Source organism: Ptychodera flava, chromosome 16 (genome assembly GCF_041260155.1).
Source record: "Ptychodera flava strain L36383 chromosome 16, AS_Pfla_20210202, whole genome shotgun sequence".
Classification (NCBI taxonomy): domain Eukaryota; kingdom Metazoa; phylum Hemichordata; class Enteropneusta; family Ptychoderidae; genus Ptychodera; species Ptychodera flava.
The window spans coordinates 33,277,776-33,291,929 of NC_091943.1; the positions used below are offsets into that span (position 1 = coordinate 33,277,776).

At 37.5% G+C, this 14,154-nt stretch overlaps 2 long non-coding RNA genes across 4 annotated transcripts in view; one reads left to right on the forward strand and one right to left on the reverse strand.

Moving 5' to 3' along the window:
* The first annotated feature begins 941 nt into the window (after nucleotides 1-941).
* Nucleotides 942-14,154, forward strand: part of LOC139114649 (uncharacterized) — a 67,477-nt gene continuing 54,264 nt past the window's right edge. Inside the window, exon 1 of the long non-coding RNA XR_011547916.1 lies at nucleotides 942-1,351. This is a non-coding gene — a long non-coding RNA (uncharacterized lncRNA). The remainder of the gene's footprint in view (nucleotides 1,352-14,154) is intronic.
* LOC139114648 (uncharacterized) overlaps nucleotides 7,923-14,154 on the reverse strand; it is an 81,340-nt gene continuing 75,108 nt past the window's right edge. For all 3 annotated transcript variants that reach the window (XR_011547912.1, XR_011547915.1, XR_011547913.1), the window contains one exon: nucleotides 7,923-9,420. This is a non-coding gene — a long non-coding RNA (uncharacterized lncRNA). The remainder of the gene's footprint in view (nucleotides 9,421-14,154) is intronic.

A 14,154-nucleotide genomic window follows, 5' to 3' on the forward strand; every position in this document is an offset into this window, starting at 1 on the left:
AATTGAAGAAAGTAGATACAACCTTGTAGTGGATACGAGAACTAATAGGCAGCCAGTGTAATTTTTGCAAAAGGGGTTGAACATGATCATACTTTTTAGCATTACAGACGAGACGAGCGGCAGCATTTTGCACTCTTTGCAACTTGTCTATAAGCTGTTTAGAGCAACCAGAAAGGAGACAATTGCAATAATCTAAACGAGACAGAACAAGTGCAGAGACCAACGTTTGAGTAGCCTGTACGGAGAGAAAGTGACGAATAGAGCTAATTTGTCTAATTTGAATGTATGCAGCTTTGCAAATATTCTGCACTTGTTCACACATATTCATGTTAGATTCATGTTATCTTTCAGGTTATTTCGTTTTATATCAAATATGTATGTTTTTGCATTCTTTATCGACGCGCCTTTCTTTTCAGTTTAAATGTATGCGCGTTGACAAGTATTGTTTATAATGGAGCAATATATGTGCTCGTTAGTGAATTCAAGAACAACTTAACAAAGGTACAATAACTATATATTCAGAATGTTTCAAATAAATGTTTTTCATATTTGTGAATTCTAATTTATATCGTGTTATGATCTTACTAAATAAGTCGCTTTCATGATTTTCTTTCACAAAGAATGCATTTATGACCAATGCCTTACTTTACAAAATGACACCACAAAGAGTGTCTCTGTCGATATAAACAACAAATACCGCGACACGTGACACAAGCAATGACCCCGGCAATCGTGACACAAGCACACCCTAGATTAATCGTTTTTCGTAATTAGGTTAAACTGCATACCGACATATACAGAACACAATAAACAGAGGTAGTATTATGAGAAAACATATGTAAATTTGATCCCCTTTGCTTTTGTGAACGCTTACCTCATTCAATAAAATAGTTTTATTGAAAGATATTTTAATGTTTTCTCTAATCAGCCGACATTTTTAACTCATCGAAATATTACTATTGTCTCTCGATGTAAATGTTGTTACATAATTTGTCACAAACGAGACTCTTCGAATTCTGATAAGTCTCTGCATTAAATTTAACAGACCATTTGATATGGTGTCTTTTCACCGCACCCGTTGAAATGTAGCTCTGTTGCGACCGTTGCTCTGACGTAACCATTCCCTGATCATCTGAGGAAAGTGAATTACCATTGAATGGCATCGCTCTATCTTTGGCGGGAAACGAGTCTGTCACTGGAGAGACTGCAAGAGTCCGACATTTCGTTAACACCTGTTGGATTTTGTTGTACAATGCCAGAGTGGCATAGTACGAACGCTATAGGCCTCCACGCGTATACGTGTCTTGCACATTTAACGAAAAAGGAGCCAGGTGTTTGCATTCATGAACAGGTAGGACAATGTCTTATATTTGTTTGTTTTGAGTTTGAATGATGATAATACATCAATATATCGCTCACAAGTGTTCATGAATGATAAATATCTGTCTTCAGTTGGACTAACGTCAGAAAGACCTCGCCTTGTAGGCAGCGTTTAATTATTAAGTGACCGGTCCCAATATCACACGATACTTGCCTCTTTGGGTACCACGACCAATGTGAAGGTCAATCACCTTGACTACGAGCGCAGTGGCATGAGTACATAGCTTCATCCGTCAGCTTGCTCCGCGTTATCACGTATGCCTCGTTCCGACACAATTCACGCCATTAGCTATGCATTCTTCACATTTTTGAATTATCAACGAAAAATGGTTTGCAGCATTGACCCTGACGAAAAACTTATTCAATGTCGGGTGGTGTGGGGGGGGGGGGGGGGGGGCTGTCACCGCTTTCCCGTTGTCACCTGAGTTCGCGCGTGGCATTGCAAAATGTATAAGAAAAAGGATTTTGCTAGCGAAAGGAAACCAAAAGCTCTGCAAACGATGAAACAGTACACTAAGTGCACGAGTTGCTACACAAAGAGAGATCGTCAACGCAAAGGTCCGATAAACAGACAACGACCCTGAACCCACTCTAACGCTACCTTCGTTGGAATATGCTTTTTCTGAAACCCTAGTGTGTTTAAGGTATCATTATACCAAGTTACCATGTACGACCCGAGGAACACAGGTCACGTGGCCCTGCTAGTGATGTCCACAGGACTGTGTGACGTATATGAACCTGAGCGTAGAAATACTGGGAGACCGAACGTGTACCAACATGACCCAATGAACTGACCAGTTCGTGTGGGTATGAAACAGTTGAAACTAAATGGACAACATTTTAATTCGTCACATCTAATAGTGATCAAATGTAATGAAAGCTACAAACCAGGAGATTGAGGAGAAAAGGAAATTTGTGATATCAAACGGGACTGCAGAGTCGGTTCAAAAACGACGAAAAGCGCGGAAGCATGCTCGGAGTAGTGTTAGAAAGTGCAACAACACAGTTTGTGTTGACGTCAAACAACTTCGAAATGTATGGAGTTAAAACAAGAAATACCAGGAGAAATTTTGATCAAACCAATAATTTGCATTTAAAAGAAATGAAAAAAAGGTAACTACGAAAGGCACAGAATGTTTAGCGTTTCAGCGCAGATCAAAACTGTACGATTCCATATGTGTTGCCCTGCACATGCGTATCGGGATCCGACGAAACGTATTGGCAGAGAGTACCGGTTTGCCCAGACAACAGCAAACTGCGACGACGCCCATTCATTTCAACACCCATTTGTATCCCATTTTCCAAATCTCTCTTGCTCGAAATAATTCACCCGGAATTAGAAATTGATTTGTATTGAGAAAAATCGCCATAAAAGTGAGAGTTTAATTTCGTTTTAAGTCACATCAAACAACGCAGCCAGCATCTGCTCCTCATTCACTATGTTTAATTCAATTACGAAATAGAATATTATATTAACCCCATACAGCTTACTGCATGGACATATTTTGTGGTAAGACCACAATGGCGGGAGCTGTCAACTTTTGAAAAGAAATCTGTCATCGCATTGTGTGATGAGAAGTGGCGTTAGAAAATGAACTATGGGGTATTATAAACCATCCAACCACAAACACGGTCTCTTTATGACTTCATAGCCTTCCGCTTTCATTCTGGCATCGCTTCCGCCATTCAAACTACAAATATGTGTGTTCACATGCATCAATAGAGGTTCTATTAAGTGACGGGTATTTTGTTCTGTGTCTGTGCTCTCCATATTGTGCAGACATCCCGATCCGTGTTGCACGGGCCCGTCTTTCTATAATGGTTGTGTAAATGCCAGGCCGTATGTTGAGTTACCCCAGGCAGCGACTACAGCTGTACGTCTACTTTGCGCTGAAAATTAAAAACGTCGTCATAAAGCTGTGAATAAATCTTGCACCAGAATCTGGAGGGTTTTATTTTATCGCCATTGTCACTGAGTGTTGACAAAGACGACAATTGACGCTGACGTGTTAAAATGTCAACTGAAGTTCAGCGGACAGAGACAAAACTGAAAAAGAATATTGCTCGTGGCTTTGTAACTCTTTTCAAGACGAAATTTTTGGAGATATATGCTTTTCTATTGTGCTGGCTATGGTTTTGAAAACATGAATAAAGTTGAGGCACCTAGCTATACCGGGAAAATGACGTCACATTCCAGGAGTCGGTATCAAGAACAAGTCAATATCAGCATTGCGTTTAGTTCTCGCAATTTTCGACCCATCAGACATTCACCCACGCGAGAAAAATTTAAGTCCGGAGATGACGTCATTAAAGAGACAATGGTTGTGACTTTTGTTGTAAATGTTGTAATCACTTTGTTCTTATAAAACATGTGATAACATTTTATCATTATTACCCTTAAAATGAGTCTAAATACAATTAAGACATTAGCACTTCTAATGTGTTATGCGTTGTGTGCAATACACGATATTTATTGTTGACAAGTGAATTCTGCTCTGGACATATTCAGTTTCCGAACATCTCGGACAATCATATTGAACACTACACACATACAGACTGTGTTGGCGAGTACTTGGAACGGTAAGAATGTCGACACGATTTGGGATGTAGGAAGACAAATTTTATTTTACGATCACAACAAAAGTACTGGAAAGGCCATCGCAAGTTAAAGCTGACACAGCTGAACTGGATCGTGTATCCCATGAAATAATAAATAAATCAATAATAAATAAATTAGTTAATCAATAAATAATGAATTAATTAGTTAATTAATTAATGAGAGAAAAACTGTTCTTTTTGAATGACTAAATTGTTCATGTGCCGTATTATTTGATGGGAGCAGCGAGGTACCTTCCGAAAGCTCGTTGTGAACACTGACATAATTTTCTATGAAAGAGTCAATTTATCAAGCAAAGTCACTGAGGTCAGCATTGCAGGTACACCATTGCATCGTTTGTAAGGGCTATTTCGGCGGAACTGTTTTTATACAAAGGTTCATGATAGACCACAGTAGTACGATTCGGCCATACAGTGGTACTGCTGCTCAAATATGCACGCAGAATCTTACAACTGTGACATGAAAACAGGACGTCAAAACACCATGGCGCGTCAGTGTTGTCGCGAGGAATAGATAGCTCGCATCTATCACAGCTACCAAAAAGCGTACACGACCGTATTGCACACCACACGAATCGGAGCGAAACTTCACACATCCATCAAAGAGATTGGCAATAAGTGAAAAAAAACTCATGGCAGAATTTAGCTTATTTTTAGAAATGCGTTTGGGAAAGGAAATATGAAAATTAATTGAACATGATTGATTTTTCAGTAATTTGCGTAACATCCGAGTATTACATTAGATTAATGAAACCCCTGAACACTAAGGTTTATCGAAATCTCTTGACGCTGTCGCTAAATGCGATACAGTATTTATTGACAGTGCCGCATTGGCGTGAATTTCAAACCGTGTTCAGAAACGGATTTGCTCATCATTGGAACTTCATAGAAATGCACAAATGAAAACACCGCCCTTCATCCATCCATACCACGCACCCTTCAACGTTTTAGAAAATTATATATTTCGAAAATGGAACAAAACTTCGGAGTTCCCGATCAAAGCGTGGGCAGTCGAAAGGATAAAGTTAACTTGGGTAAAACACTTTGAAGAATTTCATTATAAAATTCTGACGCCAAATATGAATAATTTACCCGAGTTCAGATAACTGCTGATGTAATTTTAACTTTTCCTAAAAAAACATGAAATACTGCAATTATCAGTGACACGTTGGCTACCTGCAGAAAAATATCACGGAAGAAAACACAGGTCGTTTAAACAGACTGAGTGTGCATCGAGAATATCACGGTACAGCAACACATGAGGGACAAGCAGACGAGGCAGAGTATTGGTTGTGAACCATGATATGTTGGCGAACGACATGCGCAGTGCACGTAAAATTCTATCCCTTTCCCTGAAAACTTCATTCAGTCGGCCGAAAGTTTATCAATTTGGATGAGTTGTAAAGATCGATTAGCGCATACTCGTCCTAGCGTCTAGCCCAGCGCAGAAAGCTTATATTTGATAGAAATACATTTTTTTCAATTTCTAAACGCTTCTAGCGGGAATAATCTCCTACAAACAAATGTAGTCCTGTCCAATCTGTTGCATAATTTGTGAATAAAAATGGCGCTTTAATATGTAACTTGTGGAAACGAATATACGTGAAAACGCTTAAAATAATGTTCTTGTTGTTGTTATCAACTTGCAACACAACATTATGCGCAGTGGAAGTCCAGGCACAATCTTCGCACATGCATATTCATGTACCGTTACACTGCCAGATACGACACTATCGCCATTGCGTTTACCTAGACCTCTGTACTGCAAGATATGTGAACATTATCGCGACGATACCTGTACCTCTGCACTGCCAAATATGCAAACAGCATCATGGTGTTGTGGCTGCTATCACAGTGCACTGTTCGATGACCAAAGTGTACACGTCAGATAGTGTAAAAGTTGTCCCGATTAACAATAAACACATTGTGTATTAAAAGCCCTTCAATAAATAAGACACAAATATGACTGTTTAGTTTGACAAGATAGGAGACGAGTACAGAAGCCAGGTACTCTGTGCATCAACTAGAGACAAGATGTAGATCTGATGATGTTCTGGTAACACGATCTGCCATCGCATTCAAGAACAGTTTTGAAATTTCAGTTTTGAAATTCCTTCATTGCATTCTTAGACTTTCATGACCGACTCACGCGGCAAACGTACAAAGATTATAATAGTATTAGTTTAACTCACAAGGATTTCATTATCAAGGGGATTGTTTGAAGGATTTTGCACGAGTGAGGTCATTGAAACTAAGCTTGTCCCTCAGATGTATGTCTGGCGGACATGCCCTCAGCCGAGCACATGAGGGAAAAATTGCTGCTACCCAGAGAGCGTTGATAATGATAAGTTTTGACATCCACACGTATATTTTCAGTTTAACATACGAGTAGCCACGGGGTATGTAACTCATCATTGTCTATTGGGTATCCAATGTATCAATTATCTTTCTATTCCTTAGCGACTTCTCCGATGAAAAAATATCATTTTTTTCATTATGAATTTCTAATTTGTATTGATTTTCGTAAATTTTGTTTGGGTGACTTTTAACTTCTCACACAGAGCATATACGCTCGTTATTCATTCGATTTGATGTTTTCTTTGCCGATGGAGGCGTGAATATGAAGGTAAGAAGAATTTCTCTGATAATTTGGTGAATGTAAAGCACTGTGCTTCAATAGTCAGGTTTATCCACTGAACACGCATACGAGGCAAGCGCCGCGAGACGTGTGATATGATCAAAGGTTAGAATCGGTTTCACAAGCTTTTCACAGCTATGTCGGGATAAGTCATTTTAAGCTCCAGGAAAAATGATGGAAGATCTCTTTGTATTTCTCTTGATCCGTATCGAGCTCTTTCCCGGTAAGAACCAAGGATGATTGTCAAGACAAGACATCCTAGTATACAAACTGAATATAAAGTCAGTGAAAAACCTCGTTTATATATCTTTATGGGCGATATCAAGTCATCAAGGGTGACTTTGTATAATATGTCGGACTTTATCCAAATCTAGGCAAGGCTGCGTCGTACAGTTCCACTCTCCCTGTCCACGGCAATATGTCTTGTTTCTCTAAAAAAAAACGACAGGTGATTTTTGGTGCAGAATGTAAGTTATATACTTTATGCAACAGGTGGTTGCAAAATAATGTGAAGATTTGAAGTTGTTGGTATTTTGCTTGCAAGGTCATCGTAAAGTGCTTTTAACTTACCCACTGTGAATGAAAGGTGTAAATGCAAGCATTTGATATATACATTAAGGTTTGTTTCAAAAGCAAATGTTTGTTTCAAATGATGTTTCAAATCTGCTGTTCATCTAGCAAGGGCAGAATAAGTATCTGATGGAGTATAAGATTTTTTAACTCAAACCTTAGGCAATAAAAATCAACTGATAATCTGTGTACTCTATGTAACTGACAAACCATATCACTTTACTATTGTGAACTTCCAGTATTTTTCTATCAAATTATCCGATGATTAAAGCTCGGAGATTAAGTGACAGGAAGACAAAATGGTATCACGCATTTACAGTAGAATAACTTCTGTGATCTTTCACTAGGAAATCAGAAGTTTATCATGAACAGAAAAGTTAATCTATCAAGGTGCGACTATTGTGGTACAATGTTAACACAACCAATGAGAGTCTGTCCCTGTAGTTACCATCAGACAAGACACAATGTCCCACTGCATGGATAACCATGAAACACCTCACATCGCTAGCTCACTGAGGAATTACAAACATTGGAAAGTAATGTAAAAAATAACAAAAACTAAATGCAGTTTTCCTAAAAATAAAGTTTTCTCCTACTATAAACACAAAAAGCATTAAGCTCAATGTATATAGGTCTGTGTGAGCAGACACCTACACAAACAGGCATTGTCACCCACACACAGTACTTATGAGTAAAAAATGACAAACATTACGATAAATCAATAAAATGAATACAGTTTATTCACAACATAATTTATGATGGCATTCAATTGTTTACCTAATTAAAAATCCCAAGATTAATAGACAAAAATATTTGAAATATTTGGCAGAATTATTTTATCAAAATGATTTGTCTATTGAAGGATTTGATTGATAATTTGTAGAAAAATCTTTCATGATGAGTATTCTCTACAATATGACAAATCATTGCCCTTGAGCCTACTCAAACTGTCAAAGTCAAGTTACACATTTTATGACTGTGCGAAAATTATTATCTCACAAACTTGCAAGTACTGATTTAAGTGGATTGGCAGGAAGTATTTCAAAAACTCTTGAACCGATAAAAGCAGAATAATCTTTGTAATTTTTATCTGTATTTGATAAAAGTTACATCAAACATTACAAAGAAATATCAAATCACACAAACAACTATGCATTTCCGGTAGAACAAGAACATGAGATATCATGAAGAATTAATTCCTGTAAAAAACAAAACAAAAAAAAACCCCACTGCTCTGATAAGAGAATTTGATGGCAAAACAAACATACATTTTTTTAACGGCTTTGAGAATATCTCTGATAACTGTATAAGTTCATTGAGTTTTCAGACAATAACATCTGTCATCAAAACATTCAAAGAGAATATTTTTCCAAACTTGCTGAAGCACGGTGAAAGTTGGAGAGAAGGTGAACAGCTAATAAGTAAGACGCTCAATTTTTAAGCTATCCAATCACCTACCAGTCTAGCTATGTGAATTTATCATCGTAAATACTATACGCAGGCAGATATTCTGGTGTGTCAGATCTTGTAATCAATATGCCTGGGTAAAAATTTTGATTTTTTTTGTCTAAGGAGAGGTCAATTTGATCGGTATGTCAGGGAAGGATGTGAAAACTTTCCACTGCTCATTTGACTGATACATTCAACATTCCTGCCAGCATCATAGATTGGCTCTTTCAAAACCAAAGTTTCAGTATAAAACAGCTTTTGTTGGATAAAATTGGAGCTCAATAGAGGGACAATAGAGTAAGTACCTCCAAGATTTGCATGTCTGGCGTTGTATCCTATTATATCATGTACCATATCCCAGGATTATTTTTAGATATGCCCATACAAATTTGTGACTAAATCGTGATGGGTGGAACTAAATATACACTGCGCTGGACGTTCTGACTTTGCCAGCATCTCCATATGCTCTGTCCAAACATAGCGTATCCAGCAACGAGCCTTGTGACCCCTGGAGGTCAAATTAGAGTGTTCGGTAAACTGTTGGAAACACTGAGAACAAAAGTTTTCGGGGAGAGGTTGTATGGTACACAATGATATTTGCACCTCAATAGCGTAGTTACTACGGCATTAGTGGATTTCTTGAACACAGCGCGGCCTGATGGCTCCCTGACAACCTGGTAGTTGAAAGGATTTACTCTCTATCAGCACTTTAAGAATGAATGGGACAACACTTGACATCTTCACAACTGACCATAGTACAGCAAGCTCTGAAGTAGAAAAGAGAGATGTATATATTTAACTACGCTTTTGAAACGTGCAGTGCTTTATGCCAGCTGAAAGCAGAGACATTTGAGTGATTGTAGATTGAGTTAAAAAGAACACAAGTTAATTTTTACCAAATTTTTACCACTTTCAAGTTATGACTTTATTAATGATAAATTTTGAAAGTTTGTTTCCACAAAGTTCTTTCTAACTTGATGACAACATAAGCTACCATCATCTCAAGGTTCCTACAGAATTAAATAATTGACTTTTTGATTTTCACATCTACTAGAAAAGCTAAACAAAGAGAACTGCGGTGCCTAGCAACGAAGTTATGCTGCACCATATTGGAATTACAAATATGAATGATTACACAGTCAAGCAGACATTTTCACAGGAAAAGTAGAAAACTATACAAACACAGAGAATGGCTGATCAAATTTTTGAGTCAAAAGTAATCTTAATCTTTGCCTATCACAGAATATAGTCTGATTAGTAAATTGCCAACACAAACTCAATCATAATTTGTGCAGGCAATGTTGAAACTGGAGCGTAAGTAGCACTTGAGAAAGAAACTGTCCTGACACCGATGTTATGAAAAGGCTGGGCCGATGCAGCACATGGACAGATGGCATTTTTTGTTGATAAGCAAGCAGAATGGATTTATTATTCTCCTTGGTGCTGTAGTTCACCAAACATATCAACCCTAATTGTCTACATGTACGCCTGATCTATGCTTGCTACCCGAGAAATTAAATTTCACCAGAACTTATCTACAAATAAGTACAATATTTTCCACGGCCCGCTGTCTGTACATCTCTCAAGTGGGAATCCTAGCTGTGAAAAGCCGGCATTAAAACAATCTTTACAAAGTAGGGTATGTGTTTTAGGTATTATGACAGATTGTTAGTGTAAGCCCATACGGTATATTGGGGTCTTTTCTGTTGAATACGGGAGCAGTTAAGACATCACATACTGTATTTTTTATGAACACAGGGCTTGGGTTTAATGATTTTCACATGTGTGAGTTGTGGCTGTGCTTTCATTTAGACAAGTTACATCTTGTATACAGACTGAAGCAGGGATTAAAGTACCATACTGATCAGGGACTTACAATGAAGTTGTCCGTAGAGGTGTTTGTGAGTAGTTTTATTGCAGGCCAGCGTGTTGCATCAGTACAAGAAGGTCATACCGGACATTTTGATAGAAATCCCTCTTCAACTGAAAATGACCTAAAATAACCTATAATATAGGCTCAAATTTCAACGAATGATAATTTTACAAAATCTAATGAATGTAAAAGGTGGGTACGGAGATTTGCAAATTGTAAGAGGGTAACGTAAACAGCTAGTAATCCAAATTTTAATTTTGTTCCCCAAAACATAGAATGGCATATTTGGATGTGAAAAAACTGCTGATTACAATGTCTCAAAAATCGGCTGTTTGGCTACCCCTGATTTCTAATTCTAATATTCTTTTGTATACACAGATGCTGAACCTGAAGGCAATCATTCAATTGTCCAAACTTTAGCCATATTTCTAAAACATACACCTCAAAAACCAAACAGCACCCTGACACAATTTTACAAATTTGCCCTTTTATGAAAAAGTCCATCATCAAAAGATTAGGAGCTGGATTCAAACCATCAATAGGAAGTAATGGCGGGGACAATATTGCCCTGTTTGGTCTGCATGGCATTCCGCCAAAAATGACTCAACGTTTATCAGTACCTGTGTAAATATGAAAGCCTTGAAATCAAAGCAGTTGATAGGTTTTCTGTATGGAATGATAAAACCGTGAATCAAGGAACAAACTAAACGCCATATGATAGCAAAAGCTGAACGATTTGTACAGTTTATTTGTTTTTCTCTCAATCTGGGTAAAATGGAGCAACCAGTGCCGTGAACATACTGCCAACAGTGACACATAAAAGCCATCATCATAGTTAACAGTGTTTTCAGTTGACACAGTCATTTCTATATAGCATGACACAATTCTTCAACTGTATTCATCCTACATTTACTTGCATCAAGTCAATGACATCATTATTTGAAAAAAAAATGTTAGTCGAAGTGAAATGAATAAAACGTTGGTTTCCTTGGCTCCTCTGTGGATGAAAGCAACTAGAGACAACTTATAGTTATATCCATTTTGATTATGAATTTTGTTTGAATTATGTTACTGAGTAAATATCTTGTTGACCGATGATCATGAGAAAAAAAAAATTAATGGAAACTAATCAACTGATCTTTCAATCAATCATCAACCAATCAATTAATTGATCAGTCCACTAATAAGCTGCTTAGCTGACGATGAGCTGTAAAGACACATTAGCCATACAACAGCACAAGGGTGAGTGGTTTTCAATACAGCAACACAAGGGCGAGTGGTTTTCACCGGACATTAAGCGAGAAACGCATGAGTTCACTGTAAAACTTATTCAAAGTTTTGATGGCAGCATTAGAGAATTTCCAAGGAAAGTAACGAGAAAGCAACAGTGGCTGATGCCAAGAGAATACTTTATATGTCTTCTAGCAGTCATGTTTTTTAAGTGACCATGGTGTGATAACTGGTTTTGCTTAACCAACATGATGCTAACACAAGATATATAGAAGTCGTAGCTAGTCATTAGACAAATGTAAAGAAAATGTCAGTGATGCAGTATGCAAACACGCTTGATATAAAATTTTACAATAGCAATAGCAAATAAAGACTTAAATTCATGATAATGGAGATACCAGCAGTCAAAATGTAAACATACCTGGTGAGGTAACAAGATGGATTTGCCAAAGACACTGACCACGAAAGTTTGAAATTGAAGTTCAAAATTTTGGAGAAATTATATAGTTGCTATTCATTTCCAAAAATATCATTGCATGGTTTATCTGATGAGGCAGATGTGATCAAGACAGCTAAAAAGCTAGAACAAGTGATGACAGAATTGCCCATGAGAACTATAAACAACTGCAAAGTACACAATTCAATATTTATTAATTTAAGATTTTGCAAAATAGCCATGCTACCATCGCCAAAAAAGCATGCTGCTATTTTTCAAGTGTTTTTTGCTATAGACTTGGCAGACATATACACAGACCTTGTCTACAGTGTATCGTGGCAAAAAGCAAAAAAGCATGTAACGTGACATCTTGTTGATATCACTGCATCCACCCTAGGTCCTCCTCCGCATCACTTCAGTATGTTTTCAGTTTTACAGTAGCCGGGTGGGAAATATTTCTCACTTCAATCTATAACCAAGAGTAAGGACATGCAGCAAAACTTGGACAATTTGGAATCTTCAAATTACTTCCTCTTTTATATTCTTTGACGTCTTTCAAAACATGGTTGTCATCACTGTCCTAAACATAGCTTTTGTTCAAACACTATTAGCCAATGACTGGGTCAGATCACAGAATGAAAACTGCTTTCTTTGCACTAACAATAGACTGACATAAAATGCTATAAAGAATGACATTAAACACCAATCAAACAGTATTGAGACTGTCATGGGTATTTTGTGATAAAGAAAATACACAAGAACTCAGGACTGGGTCCTTTCTCTGTAATTTACAACTTCTTCCAAAGTAATTATCATCCTTGTCAGGAATTTTTTAAGGACAGCAAATCTGTGTGGAATTAGAGTGAATTGGGCTTGATAATTGGGGGGTAGATTTTCATCATGTATCTTATAATTGTCTTAATTTATGACTGGTGTAGTTGGAGGAATCACATGAGAGCTTGATTGAGAGAGTGGCGCAGAGAGTGCAGCTACAGCTGCAGTCTTAAATAACATTATGCTCACGGGGAGGTTGATGCCTTTGTCGTCAAAATTAAAACTGTCTGAAGTATTATAAAAATTGATAGGTGTGTAGCAGTGAAATTTGCAACAACCCGATAGGATAAATCAGGGCCTAAGGGCATGCTAATTCATCAACCAGTGACCTCGTATTGCGATGTGTGATAGAATTTTTCTCGAAATTAAAAAAAATTAGCATTTCTGAACTAAAGCTTTTGTTGTGATTTTGTAACTGTTTGAGAACAGGGGTGTCTTTTGATATCCTGGCTAGTAACTGTCTTTGACTGACGTAATGTTTCTGAAGTACTGGTTGGAAAATAAAAAGTGGCAGTAATTTGGTGATGTATCACATCGCTATCACAGCAGCTGGCGTGACTGGCTTGGTAAGTTGATATGCATGGCTGCTACTCAAAGCTGGCCCTGTGTTATCGCTCTACAATGCTTCCCGGTAAACTAGCCTCAATCAATGGCTCCAAACTTCATTATACATCCGAGCTATATATTTTTTTTTGTCCGCGCGAGTCAAGCAGTCCACCTTTTTAGTGCAAGTCTCTTTTGATTGGACTCTCATTCAACAACAACCAATCAGCAATTGAAAATGACATCAAAGTCTCAATTCAGAATTGTTACATTAGAATGTTACATTTCAGCATCATCATACAATATCAACAGAGACAACACAGAACTTATTATTAAAATTTTGAACCTGGCGGAATATTGTTCGTTGAAATTAACGGCAGCTGTGATGCTATTTCAACTTGAAAAATTTTTTGAGAGGCTTGATGTTTGATAAAAAAGGTTAAAAAGGGCGAGACTGGATGGATAGACCTGTGAATGCAACTCCTTGAGGAGGTATCAAAGGCTTTGTTAGAGCTGTTGTGTACACTTAAAGGGACAATGTACACTTGAAGTGTAGCATTAGCTCAATGTACATTATAACGGCAT